Genomic DNA, 23297 nt, shown 5'->3' with positions numbered 1-23297 from the left:
GCCTTAAATCTCACTTCTTTGTCACTGTCTATTTGAGTTTGCTTACCAATCAGAGAGCCAGTCTCCTTTTGTCTGATGAAAGCAATGGAGAGCAATCTGAGTAAGTGGGCCTTTTTACAGCTGTTCATGATCAACATTTTTATAATTGTGTCTCCAGTAGTACAACTTTCTCTCACCCAACTCCTGTCATAATTCTTTCTCTCTATCTTGGTTGTTTCTCTTCAACTGACTGTGCTGAATGTGGCTTCAGCAATTGAAAACCTCCTCCTGGTCTGTCGGCTAACAAATCACCTGGCATTCGGCTCATCGTAATGTGAGGTGTGCTGCAATAAATAAATTGAAAGTGTCAGCCAGTGATCCGATGAAAACTGATGTTTCTTCCAGTTTGTATCTAGAATTGGCTCTCCATTGGAAGCAGAATAATACAATGGAGTTGTGCTGTATTTTACCTTGTTCATCCTCATGAGCTGTGCAAATAGCTCTGACCGAAATGTAGGTCCATTGCCAGACACAGTTTCCTCTGGGAACCCATAGGCGGAATATACACTATGTAAAATATTTAGAGTTTTGCTAGTTGTTGTTAAATTCATTGGAAACCCATCAACCCACTGCAAATGGCTATTATGTTGATAAATTCTGCTAAATCTCTGTGCAGTTTCTGCAGCACTTTAGTTGGCTATTTCCATGGTTATAAAGGTGATTTCCATTCTACTTCTTGACATAGAAGACCGTACTTATCTAACATTGGCCACCAAAGGTAGCTCCTCACTAGAGTCTTTGTCAAATTCATCCCTAAATGTTCATCATGTAGATCACAAAGCAATTGTACCTTTCAGGAATTATAACTCTGGCTCACACATAACACAACCTCTATTAACAACTCCTTATTCTTAAAAAATGGCCTAATTTCTAAATGCAAATGTTAGCCACCCATTTGCGAGATACCCATGGCACACAAGGTCCTTATGTGTTGTTCCATCAATGTCATCTGCTGTGCCTGACAACTGAACTATATGTGGAAAGAAAATCTTTCCTGTTGAGCTCGATCTCTGATGGAACTGGTAATCATCACATCAGCTTCACAATGATCTTCTGACCGTCTGTTCTTAATGTTGTACTTATAAGAAGACAAGGTTAATGCCCATCTCTGCATTCAAGCTGCAGCTAAAGCTCCAGTACTGGAGGCTTTGGGACTTCAATATAGTTGTCAGCAGCAGTGTAGAGAAAGAGCCGCTTAATGAGAGGTAGGTCCATTCAAAAGTCTGATGGCAGCAGGAAAGAAAGTGTTCTTGAGTCGGTTGGTACATGTGCTCAGACTTCTGCATCTTTTTCCTGACGGAAGGTGGAAGAGAGAACATCCAGGGTGCGTGGAGTCCTCAATTATGCTGGCTGCTTCACTGAGGCAGTGGGAAGTGTAGACAGAGTCAATCGATGGGAGGCCGTTTTGTGTGAAGGATTGGGCTACATTCATGACCTTTTGTCGTTTCTTACAGTCTTGGGCAGAGCAGGAGCCATACCAAGCTGTGATACAACCAGAAAGAATGCTTTCTATGGTGCATCTGTAAAGGTTGGTGAGAGTCGTAGCTGACATGCCAAATTTCCTTAGTCTTCTCAGAAAGTTGGTGGGCTTTCCTAATTATAGTGTCGACATGGGAGGACCAAGACAGGTTGTTGGTAATCTGGACCCCACCTAAAAACCTGAAGCTTTCGACCATTTCTATTTCGTCCCCATTGATGCAGACAGGCGCATGTTCTCCTTTATGCTTCCTGAAGTCAATGACAATCTCCTTCGTTTTGTTGACATTGAGGGAGAGATTATTGTTGCCGCACCATTTCACCAGATTCTCTATCGCATTCCTGTACTCTGTCTTGTCATTGTTTGAAATTCGACCCACTACTGGGGGTCATCAGCAAACTTCACAATCGAGTTGGAAGGGAACTTGGCAACACAGTCATAGGTGTTTAAGGAGTATAGTAGGGGGCTGAGAACAAAGCCTTGTGGGGCACCGGTGTTGAGGATGATCTTGGAGGAGGTGTTGTTGCCTATTCTTTCTGATTGTGGTCTGTGGGTTAGCATGTTCAGGATGCAGTCACAGAGGGTGGAGCTGAGGCCCAGGCCATGGAATTTGGAGATGAGTTTCAGAGGAATAATAGTGTTGTAGGCTGAGCTGTAGTCAATAATTAGGAGTCCGACAGAGGTGTCTTTGTTATCTAGGTGTTCCAGGGTTGAGTGTAGGGCCAGGGAGATGGTGAGTGCTGTGGTCCTGTTTTGGTGGTAGGCGAACTATAGTGGATCCAGGCAGTCTGGGAGGCTGGAATTGATTCGGCCATGACTAACCTTTTGAAGCACTTCATAATGATGGATGTCAGAGCCACCAGATGATAGTCATTAAGGCACGTTGCTTGGCTTTTCCTTGGTATTGGGATGATGGCTGTCTTCTTGAAGCAGATAGGGACCTCAGATTGGTGTAAAGAGAGGTTCAAGATGTCTGCGAATATCCCTGCCAGCTGATCTGCGCAGGGTCTGAGTCTCGTCCAGGTACCCCTCTGGTGGTGGGGAGGGGCCTGACAGAGCTGGCAATGCCAGCTCCAGAGTGATTGGGACGCCCTTTTTAAAGATCTGAGCTGAAGATATCCACCTCCCCAGTGGATATAGGGAACCCCTCACAACAACCACCTGGGTAAACAATCCCCTCACCATCTGCCACACACCCCCATAAAGCCATTCATGGACAGTCCTGGAGCAGAGCAGAGGAGTTGCCCATTGGAAATTGAAATTTGCTGAGCAATTTCCATGGAGGTCAGTGCTTCAGGGTTTCCACAGGGTCCCAATGAGCATCTCAGATATCTATGTGGCTCTGAAGATCTGGAGACTGGCTCCTAATGCCCACATGACTACTCACAACAAAACATTGTTCAGCGCAGCATATATCAGAATGTGCACACACAGCACAGACAGGCATTTTGATACAAAAATCATAGAACCTCTACAGTGCTGAAGGAGGCCTTTCGACCCATCGAGTCTGCACCGACCACAATCCCACCCATGTCCTATTCCCGTAACCCCGCATATTTACACTGCTAATCCCCCCTGACACTAGAGTCAATTTACCATGGCCAATCAACCTAACCCGCACATCTTTAGACTGTGGGAGGAAATCCACGCAGACACGGGGAGAACGTGCAAACTCCACATAGACAGTGACCCAAAGACGGACTTGAACCCGGGTCCCTGGCGCTTTGAGGTATCAGTGCTAACCACTGGTACTCATTGTGGTACTCATTATGCCAAAACTCATGGGGAAGAGATGGCGTCCATCTCTTTGTGGAATATGCCTTGCAAAGAAGGTTTGAAGAGAGATGACGTGGTTTTTAAAATCGAGGTTCATCCCGAGCAGCTCTGTGACGCAGGACTCCGTGCTCTATGGGCTGTTCCCAGGACGCACACCAAAACAAACATCGACAGTTGCTGGAGGACAATCAATTCAGTGAAAGACATTCTTCGGTCTGCCCGAAACTTGGTTGGTCTTCCAGAGCCAAGGCCGTGGCCGGAATCTTACCACCATTCATGCTGGCGGGAATTTCCCATCCCGCCACAGTGAATGGAGATTTGGTTTGCCGCCAAATTCTGTAACCTCACTGCAGCAAGAATGTGGCGTAAAGGGCAGGTAAGGTCACGCCCCCAAATGTTTCAGACTGGCACATTCCAAAGCCCAGGACTACATTCTGAGTGATCCACTAACACTTGAGGCAGCCACCACAGAGGCATAATGGGGTAACGTCACTGTCTAGGAACTTTCAGCCACAGTGCACTAAGAGGAGGGGAATAGTATAGAACCCCCTCGGGCTGTGTGACTCACATTGAATGTATACGTTGAATATTTCATGTATCACAATTGTATTGAAGCACCTCTGAGTGCAACTTGATCTATTGTTGTTTGTCCATCATCGTCGATGAGGACCTCGACACCATTAGTCATTATGAGGCTGGATGCGGTGTGCCCGAAGATGACTGATCAGGCCAATTCGGGCACGGAATGTCCTGGCACATATTGGGCAAACTTGTGTAGGCGCTGTAGTTGTTGCGCTGGTGGCTCTGGACTTGCGCAGCTTGCGCTTAAGTTGTGCTTCAGCATTGCACCTTGCTTCATAAGCTTGACAGCCCTTGTGGATGAGGCAGCACCAGGTAGGGTGGTTTTGTGCCAGCGTTTCCCAGGTGGTCGTGTCTATGTCAAGCGACTTCAGGGAGCCCTTGAGTGTGTCTTTGTAACGTTTCTTCTGCCCTCCATGCGATCGTCTTCCAGCAGAGAGTTCCCCAAAAAGGAGCTGCTTGGGTATGTGCTCGTCCGGCATACGGATGACATGACCTGCCCACCGGGTCTGTGCTTTCATCAGCAGTGTGTGGACTGATGGTAGACTTGCTCTAGAGAGAATTTCAGTGCCTGGTACTTTGTCTTGCCATCTGATGCGTAATATTCTGCAAAGACAAGTCATGTGGGAATGATTGAGCTGTCTTGCATGCCTTCGATACACAGTCCACGTTTCACATGCATACAGGAGGGTAGTGAGTACCACGGTGCTGTAGACCTTCAGTTTTGTTGCTGGGCTGATTCCTCGACGTTCCCATATAGTGGAACGCAGTCGACCGAAAGCAGAACTTGCCTTTGCTATTCTGCAGTTAACTTCTGTATCAATAGTCACTGCTCGGGAGAGGGTGCTGCCAAGATAAGTGAACTGGACCACTGCCTGTAGTTTCAGCCCTTTGATTGTGATTATGGGTTCTGTGTACGGTGCATGAGGAGCAGGCTGGTGCATGACTTCGGTCTTTTTATTGTTGATGGTGAGTCCAATGTTTTCACAAGCCGTGGAAAATTTGTCCATACCGACTTGCATCTCTGGCTCTGAGCCAGTATACAGGGCGCAGTCATCGGCAAAGACGAAGTCTCTCAGAACAGTCTCCTTCACTTTGGTAATAGCTTGAAGTCTCCTCAGGTTGAAGAGCTTCCCATCCACTCTGTACTTAAGGCTGATTCCAGCAACACTGTCCTGGAAGGCATCATTCAGCATGGCAGTAAACATCATGCTGAACAGTGTGGGTGTGAGCACACAGCCCTGTTTGACACCATTGGTGACTGGGAATGCCTCAGAGGATTCTCCGCCATCCTGTACTCTGGCCATCATGCCATCATGGAACTGGCGCACCATCTGAATGAATTTGGGGGGGGCAGCCGAACTTTGACATGATCCTCCCTCCACAGGCCATGTCGGCTGACAGTGTCGAAGGCTTTCGCGATGTCAACAAAGATTGTGTAGAGCTCGCGATTCTGCTCCTGACACTTCTCCTGAAATTGGCGCGCGGCAAAAATCATGTCAATAGTACCGCAACCTTTGTGGAAGCCACACTGTGACTCTGGAAGCAGGTCCAGCTCCAGATGAGTGACCAGATGATTTAGCAGGACTCTTGCGAGGGTTTTTCCTGCAATGGAGAGCAGTGAGATTCCTCGATGGTTGTCACAAACTTGTCGATTGCCCTTCCTCTTGTAGAGGTGTACGATGGAAGCATCTTTAAGTTCCTGAGGAATGGATCCTTGCTTCCAAAAGGACTGGAACAACGCAGTGAGCTTCTCGTTAAGTACAGGACCAGCAGCTTTGTAGATCTCTGCGGGTATGGCATCTGCCCCTGGGGCTTTGCCACTAGATAGCTGGCTAACAGCTTTCGTGACTTCGGCTACTACCGGTGGGTCATCCATGGCGCTGTTGATATCGACCTGGGGAATCCTATCTATCGCTTCATCGTTAATAGATGACAGTTGGTTGAGGACGGCTTCAAAGTGTTCAGCCCATCTCTGCAAGATCTGAGCCCTCTCTGTAATGAGAGTTGTACCATCTGTACTCAGGAGGGGGGAACTCCTGAGAGATTGAGGTCCGTAGAGAGTGTTGAGGGCTTCATAGAACTGTTTCAAGTCGTTTATGTCAGCGTATCCCTGTATTTCATCTGCCGTGGCGCTCAGCCAGGCATCCTGCATTTTACGCAGTTTATTTTGGACTGTCCTGCGAGCACTGGTAAAGGCATTTTTCTTGGCAGCTGATGATGGGTCATTCTGACAGGCACGATGAAGACGGTGCTTTTCAACAAGTAGAGCCTGTATCTCCTCATCATTCTTATCGAACCAGTCATGCTGCCTGCGGGTAGAGGGCCCAAGCATCTTCAGTGCAGATGAATGGACAGCATCCCTGAGGCGTTTCCAGTCGTCCTCAGCGCTGCCTGCAAGGTGTAGGTCAGCAAGCTTGGTTTCTAAGTCTTCAGCCAGTGCTGAAGCTATGCTGGATCTATATAGTCAACTTAAATACCATTGCACCATTTGTAATGACAATTGTGAAATGTCTGTACTTTTGTTTTGACTGTACTGACTCAGAATGCAATATGGTCTCTGTACAAAACCTCCAATATTATTGCACTGTGTTTGATAGCCATTTTGAAATGTTTGTAATATTCTTTCAAATATTTTATGAATAAAATATATTTTTGCAACAAGAAAAACTACAGGACGATAGAGCCAAATTGTTTAGCCGTAGACATTTTGCTTGACCAGTACAAATTGTATATCTGCTCATATTTGGAAAATGAGATTGAATTTAGACAAATACTTTCCACATGGATAACGTTGTATCAACATTTTTAAGACACATCTTACTGAGAGTTGAACCAGGAGCCTGCAGAGATAGAAAGCGATCAGTGTCATAGCTCATAATTCTCTAATGGTACATGAACAATGCTGTGAAGATAAAGTTGGAAGCAGTAAGATATTGGGCTGCATCCCAAGAGTATTTAATGTAAATAAAATAGATCAAACCAAATCTACCAGTCTCTGGATCTCCAGAGACCCATGGACAATTGAGATGCTTGTTGGGACCCTGATGCACTGACTTCCATGGGAATTACTCGAGAAGTTTCAACTTCCAATGGGCAACTCCTCTGCTCTGGGACTGTCCATGAATGGCTCCAACTCTGAGTTAGAATCTATGATTTGGGACAGATCCAGTGTCCTTATCTGAGTGGTTACCCAGGAAATGGTAAACAAATTAAACCTAGTCTAATTCCTAGGTAACTCGACAGTTGACATCCCCCAACCATTCATACCAACACTCCAACATCCTCTCCTGAACCCCGCATTACCATCCTGACCACCCCTTACGACCACCCTACTCTCCTCCTGACCTTTCGACTACTCTGACCTCCTGACTACCCCTCATGATCACCCAAACAACACAAAACCCCAGACTAACCCCTTCCCCAAGACCACTCCAATAATCCTACCAATGCACAACCTCACCCCAGACCATATTCCCTTCCAGCCGACTATGCTCCTAACCTGCGCTGACTAACCCCTGACCTGACTGCCTACTTACCTACCTATCCACTTACCAACCTCACCCATCTACCCCTACACACTTATCCACCTATCCTTCTAATCCAGACATCTACCTGATCCATCTAAGCCACCACCTCAGAAGATCCAGGCCATCCTTTTTGAGGATCCAATGCATCCCATTCAACAGTGAAATCGGGCAGCAATTGGAGTGAAAATGTGGAATTTTCCCTCCCCAAGGACTGTGGATGCTGGGTCAATTAAAACTTTCAATATTGAGATTGATAGTTTCTGTAAGAGTATCAAGGGATATAGATCAAAGGAGAATAAATGGAGTTGAGGTATAGATCAAACATGATCTAATTGCAACACAGCACAGGTCAAAGGGCTGCCTGACTTATGTCGAACCTTCTGGTGCCCAGTGATTTTTCTATGAGTGTAACCAATGCTTCACAGATGTTCTCCTTGATGAATTTTAAAATCCTGAGATAGAGACCATCTGGCCTCAGAAATCTTTTAGTCTGAAATTCTTTTAACTTGTCAAGTACCTCTGTAACACTGACCCTGCCGATCAAGATTTTTGTCTTTACAAGGACATAATTTAATTTCGTGCTTTTCCCATATTGTGCTACAAAGTCATTTTTGTTAAGCTCTTAGCTACGGATTGTTGATTCCATTTATGTAAGTGATGCAATATCTTCACATTGTCATGTGCCAAATCATGCACCACCCGTAAATGCTTTGGTGTCACAGTTATGCATGATAGCTAAGAAAAGGGCCGAATGTCAGATAGGATAAGGCGTCTTTATAGTACATTGCCGGAATTTTACCGTTTACTCGCTGTGGTGGACTTCAGTTGTGCCTTTGTCCTGCCTGGACCACCGTTGTGTGTTTGTTATGCCTGGACACATCCCCTGCCGGCTCGGCTCCTCCCCTTGTCACCTAGTATAAAGGTGGCTGTTTCCTCCCCCTTGTTCAGTTCGGGTCGGTTGTCTGTTGGGATGTGCTCCTGGTTCTGTAATGAATAAAAGCCTACAGTTGTATTGGCACACAAGTAGTCTTTTGCCTAATTGATAGCGCATCACCCCCCAAGGCTCGTAAGATCTTGCCCGAGGCCAATGGAGAATGCTGATCTGTGAGCTGCCAATAAAATTTCAGCCCATATGTCTAAATGCTCATAGTGTGGTTAAAAAAAAAATTGACATGTATGACTCATGCCAATGAAATGTTTTCCCCTTCAGCCCCTCTAATCTAAATTTTAGTACAGTTCCTTGGTACAATACTCAATCAAATGCCACCTCACAGTGAAGGGCAGTACTCATCTCTGCACTAGATTCAGCTTTTGTGTTTATTGGCCAGTGCAATATGTTTCAAGGCACAGCTGATTAATTCTTCTATTACTTTCCTGATCAATGAGAAGCTGCTGAAAAGACAATAATCAGCAGCCAAGATGCTTAGAATTATCGAATGACATGACACAATGTGTCCATTTGCCCCATTTTGCCTCTGCCAGATCTTTGAATTATAATTATACAATTGGACCCAATTTACTGCTCTTCCCTAATAGCCATGAGATTTTCTCCATCAAGCATTTATCCAATTCCCTTTTGAAAGTTATTATTAAGTCTACCATCTTTTCACCTGTAAAGATCTGAAAGATGTTCTGGCTAGGGGCATTGGCCATGCTAAATTCTTCATCCGTGAACAGGTTCCGGAGTGTGGCGAGTAAGGGATTTTCACAGTAACTTCATTGCAGTGTTCACGTAAGCCTACTTGTGACACTAATGAATAAACTTTATCATTAAACTTAAAGATCCAAAGATCCAGCATCACTTCCGATGAAAACTCCTCCAATAACACAGAGCGAGTGACTAAGTGATGATGTTGATCTGCGGGCTCAATGGCAGATTCAATATTCAATCAATGTTAGTTGACATCACAATCAGCTCACTCTCCATACTTTAGGTGTACCTGCATTACCACCCTCATGGTCAGGGTATATGTGTGGGCTCTGCTGGAGGTGGCTGGAAGCTTCCTGGCTGCCATTTTTAGGAATTTGGGTCTTCTGTACCATTGACACCAATGGCACCGCAGAGCCCAATTTGATGGGCTGAATCCTTCTTTCTCCCATTGTTTGATTCAAGTCTCCATTATATCATAAACCCATTTGGTTTCTTGTGCCAATGGCTCATGTCAAAGGAGTTAATCATAATTATTGAAGGCCAATCACAGCAGCTTCAGGGCAACATCCTCAAGCCAACCATCTTCAAATACTTCGTCAATGACTTTTATGGAACTATGACAATTTTATTGATAATTCTACAGTAGTGTGCTGAATTCACAGCTGCTCTGACAATGAAGCAGCCCATGACAGCCTACAAAAGGACCTGCACAATATCCATCTTGGGATGACAAATGGTAAGTAAAATTTGTGACATCTAAATGGCAGCCAATGATGATCTCAAACGATCTCCCCGATCGTCAGTATTATTGCTATCCCCAAACCACCATTGCTAACATCTTGAAATTACCACTGACCAAAAGACATATAAACAATGTGACTATTGTTAAGAACCCCACTGTTAGATATGAGGATATCACAAAACTCAGAGGGGTAATGTGTAACACCGATTCTTCAGTGTTTAATTTACAATTTGGTACAATGTAAGGAGAGATATGCAAACCTGTCTTGTTGTACTCATTCAAATTAAGGAATGTTTATTAACTTTAAAAACATACAACATGAAAGGCCACCATACATATGCACGCATGCACAAACACACACATTATCCTTAAAATAACCCCTTTCCACATCTATCTATGTTTCTAACCTCTAAGAAATGCCTTTTGTCCCACAACAAAATTCCATACAGTTTAAATCTATGAATTAAATCCTGCAAAATTGTTCCTGCACACGTGCCTTCTAATCCAGAGTTGACTTTGAGGTTTTGGAACAGTAGCTTCTAGCATAGAATCCTACTTTTGGAAGAAGTCTTTCCAGCTGATCGTAGCTATGACCTCAACTGCTCACCAACTACTTTTCCTACAGTGCAGAACTAACCTTGCTACTGATGTACCATATTTCCCTTTTGATCTTATTTCATCTAAACAACTCTCAGGTTTTTAGCATATTAATGTGACATGCATTCTTATGTCTCCACCTTGAGAGTTTTGTCACAATTCTGGACTCTTTTGTTCTTCACATATGTCTCGAAATTACCTCTTCAAGAGTTTTGACACAATTCTAGACTCTACTTAAGTAAATCTGTTTATTCTGCTGTTTAAGTTATTTCGCATATCACAAACTCTCCAGGCAGTTGCACTCTTAACAATTCTTTAAACTTTATTATGTCCAAACTTCTTTAATTTTTATTTTATCCAATTCATAAATCTGTACTTCATTCAAATTTCTTGACACTGGAAGAAAAGGTTAGAGGCTGGGTACTCTAGGGAACTGTTTAATTCTTTGGCCTTTCCAAGTCTTTTCATGATCTCAAGATTCATGTCAGGGGTGCAATGGAATATTCTGCATTCCACTTGATGATTGCAGCAACAACAAATTTTAAGAGGCTCAATAGTAGTCAGGATTCACTTGAAGAGTAGCCCAGCCATTGGACTGAATTTCACATTCAGGACACCATGGCTGAAGCATGAACCATATAGGGGATGCAATTCAGCAATTCATCATGGTACTTTGACTCCACTTTCAAGCTTTGTATTGTCTGCTCCCAAGAATGGTCACAAGAATACATCACTCCCAAGTTCCAATCCAAATCACTCACCATTCCCACTTGAATTTATGGCACTGAAATTTCCTCCCGTTAGTAGGTTAGCAGTAATGTTGCTCATCTAAATTGGCTGCTAAACCATTGCAATTTCCTGACATTATCAGCAGCCCTCAGGTCATATGTTGTAGAGGGGGCAGTGAATAGCAGGAGGCTGAGCAGGGGCAAGCAGCAATCTTTGGGAATGCTGCCATTACGAGCACTCCTGCACTTTCTCAGCAGCATACTCAGTTAATTTTTATTTCAAACTTCTATTTTTGTTCAAGGCCTCCGGCAATCCCTTTACGGAACACTGGTTAAGCTGTTCAATGTCTCATACATTTGTTCATACTCTACATAAAGAACCACATCTTTAATCTACAATTTTTTTCCATGCAGCTGATCCTGCAGAAATTCTCATACTCCCTGGTTAAACAATCATCAACTTGTCTTTCTTTCAACATCTCCCAATCACTTCGATGCTGTAACATCTACTGCAGATATAGTATAAATTAGACTAGTTGTTGTGGCATTTTAGCACTGTGGCTACAGTAATTATTTAACTTTATAAATTTGTAATATTGAAACATTTTTATATTAAGATTTTAACAAGTTCGTTTCTCGATTCGGCAAGTAAAAGGTCAGAATTTAAATGTTGAAACTGAGAATATAGTGGAGGCAACAATGAACTTGACCACTGTCAGGGTGCATTATCCGTCATCTGTCGAACCTATCCAATCTTCATTCCTATCGATTTCAATGAATTTCAAAGAGAATAATTTTTCACTTTTGTAACTCAGCACTATCCCACCATTCACCACTTTTGAATCATGTTGGTGACCTTGCAGAGGCAATGAATTCATGAAGTGAAGTTTTTAATCTGCTACAACATTTTGTTATCTTTTGCTATTTTCCTCACTGCTGCAAGAGTGGAGAATAACATTCCAACAGCACTGCAATGGATACATTGGGCCAAATGGCCTCCTTCTGTGCCATTTATCTTTCTATGTACAGCAGAAGCTTTTACTTTACAAGATTCATACATAATCACATACACACAGAATTTTCCTTTGTATCCGTACATTTATACTGAAAAGTTAAATTTGATCATTTGCATGAAACAGATACATCACACTACAAATATAAATTACTTAGATCCCATTTGTTTCATCTACAAAATGAAATCTTGTGATGAGAATGCAGCTATAATGCTTGGAAAAACATATATCAAACTTCAAGAACTTAACACATGCCATGCATTATGAATACACGTGTTTGATTTAATTGTAATCCACCTGCTAACTGCCTCCTTGTCCCTCTCAAAGTAAAACACTGAAATTCTCCAGCCACTCTCCAAGTAGCACCCTGACATTTCCCGATAAGTTTGCAAACTGCCCCCCTCAGGCAATGCTCCAAACATAGAAATACAAACTCTCCACCAATTGGATCACTGAGGCCGGAGCTTGCAAGATAATTTGCTGTCATGCTGGAAGAGCTAAGTCGGCACATTGGAGTGCTATGAGATACCAATAAAAACAAAAATTAAGTTTGTTTCATCCCTAAGGCAAGAATGTCTTCTCGACAGCTTCAGTGGGATAAACAATGTTAAAGATTAAACAATGAGAAAGATCTGTACTTGTGGATCCATGCTTCACAAATCTTAATGGTGCAACCTGCTGTGACCTGGTAAGTGCTTGACAGCATTAAAATAAAACATTCTCCACACAATTTATATTCCTCTATCCATCAGCAATAATATATCATAGCAGACACGTTGCTGTAGACTGAAGAATTATAGGAAAGGAAAAGTTTTTTAAGCACTAAAATACTTTTGATGTGGTTTATTTTTTCAGGTATACTGAAAGGATTTGTAGATCTTTAAAAAAATGTGAAATTTATAATGAAAGTGATGTGGCTGAGTCAAGCAGGTACAATTGGATTCCCATTTTTGAGAGCTAACATGAAGAATTGAGGGAACTCAATAATTGGTTATCAGTTATCAGACTATTTTTCTTGCTTTTGTATGAAGAAATGATGTACCGGGACAAAGAATTACTAAGATTTCAGAGCACACAATACATAAATTTAAGGTCAGTTTTGCTCTGCTAATAGTTGATTATAAACTTGATTGCAACAGTCTCAATTCTATTTTGGAAAATTCTGCTGCCTCACAGCACCAGGGATCCGGGTTCGATTCCCGACTTGGGTCACTGTCTGTGTGGAGTTTGCACATTCTCCCCATGGCTGCATGAACAAAGAACAATACAGCACAGGAACAGGCCCTTCGGCCCTCCAAGCCCGTGCCGCTCCCTGGTCCAAACTAGACCATTCTTTTGTATCCCTCCATTCCCACTCCGTTCTTATGGCTATCTAGATAAGTCTTAAACATTCCCAGTGTGTCCGCCTCCACCACCTTGCCTGGCAGCACATTTCAGGCCCCCACCACCCTCTGTGTAAAATATGTCCTTCTGATATCTGTGTTAAACCTCCCCCCCTTCACCTTGAACCTATGACCCCTCGTGAACGTCACCACCGACCTGGGGAAAAGCTTCCCACCGTTCACCCTATCTATGCCTTTCATAATTTTATACACCTCTATTAAGTCTCCCCTCATCCTTCGTCTTTCCAGGGAGAACAGCCCCAGTTTGCCCAATCTCTCCTCATAACTAAGCCCCTCCATACCAGGCAACATCCTGGTAAACCTCCTCTGTACTCTCTCCAAAGCCTCCACGTCCTTCTGGTAGTGTGGTAACCAGAACTGGATGCAGTATTCCAAATGCGGCCAAACCAACGTTCTATACATCTGCAACATCAGACCCCAACTTTTATACTCTATGCCCCGTCCTATAAAGGCAAGCATGCCATATGCCTTCTTCACCACCTTCTCCATCTGTGACGTCACCTCAAGGATCTGTGGATTTGCACACCCAGGTCCCTCTGCGTATCTACACCCTTTATGGTTCTGCCATTTATCGTATAGCTCCTCCCTACATTATTTCTACCAAAATGCATCACTTTGCATTTATCAGGATTGAACTCCATCTGCTATTTCTTTGCCCAAATTTCCAGCCTATCTATATCCTTCTGTAGCTTCTGACAATGCTCCTCACTATCTGCAAGTCCTGCCAATTTTGTGTCGTCCGCAAACTTACTGATCACCCCAGTCACACCTTCTTCCAGATCGTTTATGTAAATCACAAACAGCAGAGGTCCCAATACAGCATAGTTTTCCTCTGGATGCTCCGGTTTCCTCCCACAGTCCAAAGACGTGCAGGTTAGGTTGATTGGCCATGCTAAATTGACCCTTTGTGTCAGGGGGCTTAGCAAGGTAAATACATGGAGTTACGGGGATAGGGCCTGGGTGGGATTGTTGCCGATGCAGGCTTGATGGGTGGAATGGCCTCCTTCTGCACTGTAGCAATTCTATGATTCTAATATGGTTACTGCATACTGAAGAACATAATGCTAAGTGAACAGACCAACATTTGCTGGCGATACTTATTTGTGATTAAGAACTGGAGTTTGATGTTCCAGTACATAATTGAGCTGAGATCTATAAAATTAAGTTTCCACAAGAGAGAGATTTTTCCTTTCTGAGTTGTTCATACCAGGAAGATTCAAGATTCAAATCTCAGTCTGTGTCAAGATAGCTGATCTGGACTCGGACAACAGAAGACATTTGATAGTCAAAGGCTTCAAAATTTGACTCGGTAGCATCATTTGTTTCAACAGCAAGAAAGCCCATTGAGGGGAAAAGAGGGTGGAGAGGCAACTGCTAACCACCTGAGGCATGGCCCATGCCAATTGCCATTCTGAGGAGCCACATAGTATGAATGTCCTATGCATGCACCAGAATTATGCAATGGGGGGGGATTGTGGTGTCAGTTAAGGAACAATGCTGATATGACATCTGACCTGCAATTCTGGACCTCACCATTTTTGTTAATGTTCTTCCTTATATATGGATAGCTGAACGTAGCTTCAGAGGTACGAGCACCCCCCTCGTCCCACCGACACCTCCCCTCCCTCCAGCCCTATATAAAGACATCATCATCCAACTTGAAGGCGAGGTGCTTTTCACTAACAGTATTGCAGACTTGGCTGAAATACTGTTCACATCAGACTCAATATCATTGCTTGCACATGAATGAAGACCACTTGAGCAAGGAACAAAAGAGCAATTTACTCAAGAAATCATGGCACAGTTAAGGAACTTGAAAATGCAGTACAGGCAAAGGAAGCAAGGAGTTACCATTAACTAAACTTAAGTTTCATGAGTTCCTTATTAAAATGCACAGAAAGGTACTCTGCATTGCTGGAATACATGAGGGATTAGATATTTAATCACTGAAGAACAAAGGCCTAGTAATTGCTGGATAAATAATGGGGAATAAAAGGTGTCCACCATTATTAGTCTGCAATAAACAGCTGTTAGCCTTGACAAAACCAAAAAAGAATTACAATTGTACTTTGAGATTCTCTGCTGAAAATAATTACAGATCATGTAATTGCTGAATTTGCATGCGAAATGCAAATTAATCTCAGCACAGCTTTTCAGGGTTGGTAACTCACAGTGTAAGGACTGTGCTAATGATGTGACTTATGGACTTGACATGAAACGATATGGTCTCACTCCAGTAGATAGACAATTGTAGCTGGAGGTGTTTAAAGTTTTGATCTGACTCGGTAGTATTTCCATGCCCAACCTGCCATACAAATTCCTGTTACTATTGGAATGTAATCATTTTCAGGATGCAAAGCTGTGATGATGGAAATTAAATGGCTTTCTTTCAAAAAATAATTTTGGGATTCAATATATCGGGGAGAATTATTTGGCAGAATTTTAGCTGTGGGATTGGGACCCAAATTCTGGAAAGTTTACAGTTCCCAAACCCCACAACACATTGGCACATGATTGCCGATGTCCTTTTCAGTCAGATGGATAATTAGTGGCATTGCAGTGCGTCGACCATTGATGAACAATGTGAGGAGGCTGGAGCTAGACATGGCACTTAACGGGTTAATGGCAGCCATCATTGTGATAGCAGAGTTAGTGAAATATAGAGTGGAGAGTAGCACAGTGAGCCACAGCAGCAGCTCCTCCAGAATGGGCACCTGATTCAATGTAGCCCAATGCTTTTCAGATGCCTCTCCCAAGCTTCTCCAAGATGTGGGGGCTGAAAGGCTGAGCATACATTTCCCAGGGAGCAGCAAGTGAAAGAGGGCAACCTGGTCTTAGCGCTGTTACTCTTGACCTTGCAGAAGAACCAAGCTCACAATTTCAGGGAAAAGGCACCATGACCATCTGCATCACACCTTGCCTCTCTGACTGAGGCACCATCAATGTAGGAAGGCACTGTGGCTCCAGCTGCCCCTGCAGCAGTGCAGAAGGGACAGCCTGTTGTGGCGCCTACAATGACATTGCAGCGACAAGGTTAACAGCCATGGGCATCTCAAACACACCCATATGCACACGGGTAACCTACTTCCACCTCATCCTCAGCCATCAGGGAAGCAGTTGGTCAGAGTGTCTAATGGTACGTGCAAAAGTTGTTGTTGGCTGTTTGTATGGTGTCTGTTGGTTCCTGGGATGATGTTGCCTCTCTGGGAAATGTCGATGCTGTGATGACTGTTGTTTGCTGTGGCAATTGTTGTTGCTGATCCATTGTACTTGTTGGAGAATGGTTGATCTTTAGAACTGCGAGCCACTCAGTTCCTTGCTCAGTTGGCAAAATCAACTCTTCCTCATCAGCTGTCTGCTGTGAAAGAGTAATTTCTCTATGTCTGCAGCTGCAACGATAAACCTGTGTCGTTCACTTCCACAGTGTATGATCAAGGTAACACGTTTTCTACACAGATTCCAAGTTGCCAAGTGAGTTGACTTTTATTGAGTGTGTTGAATGTTTGCACACTGACTGGTTCTCCAATACTCGGTTCTGGCAATGATTTTTTTCAGCTTTATCAAAGTGTTATTTGGCTTTCTGCCATTTCACATTGATCTTATCACTCATTCCTATTACTATTTCAGTGCTTTTTTACTGTTGGAAGAATATGTCCAAGTATGTGCAGGTTAGGTGGATTGGCCATGCTAAATTGCCCATTTGTGCCGGGGGGGCTAGCTAGGGTAAATATATGCAGTTAGGGCTTGGGTGGGATTGCGGTCAGTGCAGACTTGATGGGCTGAATGGCCTCCTTCTGCGCTGTAGGATTCTATGATTCTCTATGAGTAGCTTGGGTATGGCAGTGACAGTAGTCGCTGGATAAGATTACTGCCCACGATGTAAGTGGGTTTTGCCACTCTAACATTGACTTGAATACATCTATGCTGGATCCAATTGATTTTTTGATGATCCCTTTTGTAATTTTTACTTTTGCTTCTGCCCTTCCATTTGATTACGGGGTAATATGCAGAAGACATGTTGTTCTGAATTTCCCAATCAATCATTCATGGAGTGTCTGAATTCATCACTTGTAAATTCAGGGCTATTGTCACTCATCACAGTGTCAAAAATGCCATGGTGACTGAAGTGTGCTTTCAGACTGATGCGCTATCAATAAGGCTAAAGACTACCTGTGTGCCAATATAAGTGTAGGCTTTTATTCACAACAGAATCAGGAGCAGATCCCAACAAATAACCAACCTGGACTGAACAAGGGGGAGGAGACAGCCACCTTTATACTAGGTGCCGAGGGGAGGAACCAAACCGGGAGGGGGTGTGTCCAGGTATGACAAACACACACAACGGTGATCCAAATAGGACAAAGGCACAACTGAGGTCCACCACATTCACCCCTTCCTTTAAAAAAACAACACGGGGGTGAAGCAGAAACAATATTACAAGTCCAGACGAACCGGTGGCTTGATCCGCCGTCGCGATCGTCGTAGTGCAGGTCGCAGAGTCGTCCGATCAGGGAGCGATGTCGGCCCAGGCTCCGTACAGTGAGCATCGAGAGAAGGCGCCAGATGGTGTGAAGCGGACCGATCCGTCGTCCCGCCCAGTTGTCGGGTACTGCGTGGCGACGGCTCCGGCGAATCAAGCGAGCTGTACACAGGGGCGAGAGGAGTGAGCAGTGGCCCTGGTGGCGTATGGGGAACAGTGGAAACCGGAGCTAGGGGGTGGGGGGCCGCAACAGGCTTTGGGCGCACTACATTGGAGACAGGGACTGAGGGAGGAAGAGGCGTAGCAACCTCCAAGTGGACAACACCAGGGAACGTGGGGCAGAAGGACGTGGTGACCTCAGGGGCACCCGTGGGTGCCAAGTCACGGACAGAAACCGTGTCCTCCCGCACATCAGGGTATGCTACATAAGTGTATTGAGGATTAGCGTGGAGCAATTGGACCTCCTCAACCAAGGGATCTGCCTTATGGGTCCGGACATGCTTCCGAAGCAGGACGGGCCCCGGGGACATCAGCCAATCCGGGAGCGAAGTACCCGAGGAGGACTTCCTGGGAAACGAAAACATCCGCTCGTGAGGGGTCGTATTGGTCGCTGTGCACAAGAGTGACCTAATGGAATGTAATGCGTCCGGAAGGACGTCTTGCCAACGGCTGACTGGAAGGCCCCTAGACCGTAGCGCTAATAGAATGGCCTTCCAGACGGTTGCATTCTCCCGCTCTACTTGACCATTTCCCCTGGGGTTATAGCTAGTGGTGCGGCTGGAGGCAACGCCTTTGCCTCAGCTCGTCACTCATGAAAGAGGACCCACGATCGCTATGAACATAGGCTGGGAAGCCGAACAGGGTGAAGAGCGTGGTCAGGGTCCGAATCACTGTAGCCGTGGTCATGTCCGAGCAGGGGAAGGCAAAAGGGAAACGTGAGTATTCATCAATGATATTCAGGAAATAAACATTGCGGTTAGAGGAGGGGAGGGGGCCTTTAAAGTCAATGCTAAGGCGCTCAAACGCGCGAGTGGCCTTTACAAGGTGCGCCCTACCTGGCTGGTAGAACTGCGGTTTGCACTCAGCGCAGACCCTGCATTGCCTGGTAATCGTCCGAACTTCCTCGAGGGAGTAGGGCAGGTTACGGGACTTGACAAAGTGGAAAAATCTGGTGACACCCGGATGACAGAGGTCGTTATGGAGGGACTGTAGCTGGTCTAGTTGGGCGCTGGCACAAGATCCACAGGACAGGGCATCTGGGGGCTCATTGAGCTTCCCGGACCGGTACACGGTCATATCTGGAGGTGGAGAGCTCAATCCTCCACCGCAAGATCTTGTCATTCTTAATCTTGCCCTTTTGCCTGGTGTTAAACAGGAAGGCAACTGACCGCTGGTCCGTAATTAAGGTGAATCGTTGGCCCGCAAGATAATGGCGCCAGTGCCGGACGGCTTCCTCGATGGCCTGGGCTTCCTTTTCGACCGAGGAGTGTCGAATCTCAGGGCCTAGTAAGGTCCGGGAAAAGAAGGCCACCGGACGACCCCTCTGATTAAGGGTGGCGGCTAGGGCAAAGTCAGACGCATCACTTTCCACTTGGAATGGGATGGATTCGTCCACAGCATGCATCGCGGCCTTTGCGATGTCCGCTTTGATGTCATCGAAGGCCCGATGGGCCTCCTCCGCCAGGGGAAAAGAGGTCAATTTTAGAAGCGGACGGGCTTTATCCGCGTAACGGGGAACCCACTGGGCATAGTAGGAGAAGAAGCCCAGGCATCTCCTCAGGTGCTTTGAGAGTAGTAGGGAGGGGGAGCTGCAAAAGGGGACACATACGGGCTGGGTCGGGGCCAAGGACACCATTTTCTATTACGTACCCAAGGATGGCAAGGTGGCGTGTCCGGAAAACTCAACTTCGCCTCATTATATGTGAGGTTCAGGAGAGTGGCCGTACGAAGGAATTTTTGTAGGTTGGCATCATGATCCTGCAGGTCATGGCCGCAGATGGTGACGTTATCCAGATACGGGAAAGTGGCCCGTAGCCCGCTGGAAGACTGAGACCCCATTGGTGACACCAAAGGGGACTCGGAGGAACTGGTAGAGGCGACCGTCCGCCTCAAAGGCAGTATATGGGCGATCCTCCAAGCGGATAGGGAGCTGGTGGTAAGCCGATTTCAAATCGATCGTCGAGAAAACCCTATAGTGCGCGATGCGGTTGACTATGTCCGCGATACGGGGAAGAGGATACGCATCTAGTTGGGTATACCTGTTTATGGTCTGGCTGTAGTCAATCACCATGCGGTGTTTCTCCCCCGATTTAACTACGACCACTTGCGCCCTCCAGGGGCTGGTGCTGGCCTGGATAACCCCTTCCCGGAGCAAACGTTGTACCTCGGACCGAATGAAGGCTCGGTCATCCGCACTATAGCGCCTACTCCTGGTGGCTATAGGCCTACAATCCGGGGTGAGGTTATCAAATAAGCGGGGGGGGGATCTTGAGGGTTGAGAGACTGCAGGTGGTGCGCGAGGGACGCTGCAGTGACGGCGCCTTGCAGACGGAGAGCGGGGGATAAGGGCCATCATACTGCAGGGTGACGCTCCTATGATGGCTGAGGAAATCTAACCCCAGCAGTACAGCTGCGCAGAGTCACGGCAGCACGAGGAGCCGAAAATGCTCGTAGACTGTGCCCTGTACCGTCAGCGTCACCAAACAGCACCCGAGGACCTCCACTGAGTGGGAATTCGAGGCCATGGAGATGGTCTGGCTGCAGGGTCGCACGGAAAGGGCATATTGACGCACTGTGCGAGGGTGTATAAAACTTTCTGTGCTCCCACAGTCGAACAGGCAGTTTTCTGGATAACCATTTACCTTGATCTCCATTATTGACTTGGAGAGTTGATGAGGCTGCGACTGGTCCAGGCAAATCGATGCCACCGTCGAATCCAAGAAGAATCCGTCTTCGTCCCCGTCTGATGACGTCACGGATAAAGCTTCCTGCTCAGCGCGTCTTGATGCCAGTCTCAAAGATGGCGATTCCCGCGCTTCCGGTGACCGCATCAAAGATGGCGATTCCCGCACTTCCGGTGACCGCATTAAAGATGGCGATTTGCGCGCAGCCGCCGCCTGCCTTAAAGATGGCTGCGCCCACGGAACACACGTGGCGCCACGAGGCTTCGGAAGCGGCTTTGCCCGGCAGACTTTAGCGAAGTGGCCTAGCTTACCGCATCTGGAGCAGATCGCATCCTTCGCCGGGCAGCGACGCCAAGGGTGCTTGGGTAGGCCTCAAAAGTAACATTTGGGCCCCGCCAGAACAGCCGTCGCGGTGGAGCCGTCGATAGAACGGGATGCAAGGTAAGACCCGAGGTTGTGAGAGGCCGCTTCTAGCGTTTCAGCCATCGTGACTGTTCTTCGGAGATCTAGGTCCTCTTGTTCCAGCAGGCGCTGCTGGATGTATGTAGACTCAATGCCCGCAACGTAGGCGTCGCGGATCAGGTCCTCCGTGTTCTGAGCTGCTGTAACAGCCTTCCAGTCACAAGCTCGAGCTAGGACCCGCAGGGCACGCAGAAATTGGGCGCACGATTCTCCTGGCTGCTGCTTGCGGGTAGTTAGGAGATGTCTGGCGTAAACCACGTTAGGGCTCTTTCGGAACTGCCCTTTTAGGAGTTCGATAGCGTCCGCGTATGTAGCAGCGTCCCAGAAGATTCCATAGACAGCTTCGCTTACCCGGGCGAGGAGCACGTGGAATTTAGCGTCGTCGGTGTCGACGAATGCTTCGAAGCAGTCCAGCCAATGATCAAATTTATCAGAGGCTCCAACCTCTTGAGGGTCTAATGCTAACTTGTCGGGTTTTAGAAACTGCTCCATGCTGGTCAACTGTTGTGAATAAAATTGATGCGCTATCAATAAGACGAAAGACTACCAGTGTGCCAATACAAGTGTAGGCTTTTATTCACAACAGGAGCAGATCCCAACAAATAACCAACCTGGACTGAACAAGGGGGAGGAGACAGCCACCTTTATACTAGGTGCCGAGGGGAGGAACCAAACCGGAAGGGGGTGCGTCCAGGTATGACAAACACACACAACGGTGGTCCAAATAGGACAAAGGCACAACTGAGGTCCACCACACAGACATTCTACAGTCTCATTGATGTCAGCTGGGCTAACTCCCAGTAATTTGAATGGTAGCTGACTGTGAACAGATAATCAGTTTCAGTGAGAGTGAAGAGGTCTGGTCCAAGATTATCAATGATCTGTCTGGAATGTCATCAGTCATGAGTGCCTCTTAGCATTCCTATCATGATGTTCATTACAAACAGCTGCACTGGCTGATGAGATCCTTAATCTCATTGCTCATGCTTGGCCAGTACAGCACTTCTCTTGCCTTCCTCAGACTGGACTCATTTTCTTAATGACTTGTACAGATGTACAAATGGGCTGAAAAATGGCAAATGGAATTTAACGCAGACAAGTGAGAGATATTGCACTTTGGAAGGACAAACCAAAGAAGAACGTACAGGGTAAATGGTAGGACTCTGAAGAGTGCAGTTGAACAGAGGGATCTGGGAATACAGGTACAGAATTCCCTAAAAGTGACATCACAGGGGGATAGGGTTGTAAAGAGTGCCTTTGGTACATTGGCCTTTATAAATCGGAGTATCGAGTATAAAAGTTGGAGTGTTATGGTAAGGTTATATAAGGCATTGGTGAGGCCGAATTTGGAGTATTGTGTACAGTTTTGGTCACCTAGTTACAGGAAGGATGTAAATAAGATTGAAAGAGTGCAGAGAAGGTTCACAAGGATGTTGCCGGGACTTGAGAAGCTGAGTTACAGAGAGAGATTGAATAGGTTGGGACTTTATTCCCTGGAGTGTAGACGATTGAGGGGAGATTTGATAGAGGTGTATAAGATTTTGATGGGTATAGATAGAGTGAATGCAAGCAGGCTTTTTCCGCTGAGGCGAGGGGAGAAAAAAACCAGAGGGCATGCGTTAAGGGTGAAAGGAGAAAAGTTTAAAGGGAATATTAGGGGGGGCTTCTTCACGCAGAGAGTGGTGGGAGTGTGGAATGAGCTGCCGGATAAAGTGGTAAATGCGGGGTCACTTTTAACATTTAAGAAAAACTTGGACGGGTTCATGGATGAGAGGGGTGTGGAGGGATATGGTCCAAGTGCAGGTCAGTGGGACTAGGCATAAAATGGTTCGGCACAGACAAGAAGGGCCAAAAGGCCTGTTTCTGAGCTGTAATTTTCTATGGTTCTATGTGTTTCAGCATCTCTGTCCTCATCTT

The sequence above is a fragment of the Mustelus asterias genome, chromosome 3 (genome assembly GCF_964213995.1).
Source record: "Mustelus asterias chromosome 3, sMusAst1.hap1.1, whole genome shotgun sequence".
Taxonomy (NCBI): domain Eukaryota; kingdom Metazoa; phylum Chordata; class Chondrichthyes; order Carcharhiniformes; family Triakidae; genus Mustelus; species Mustelus asterias.
Note: the sequence above shows the minus strand (reverse complement) of the source record.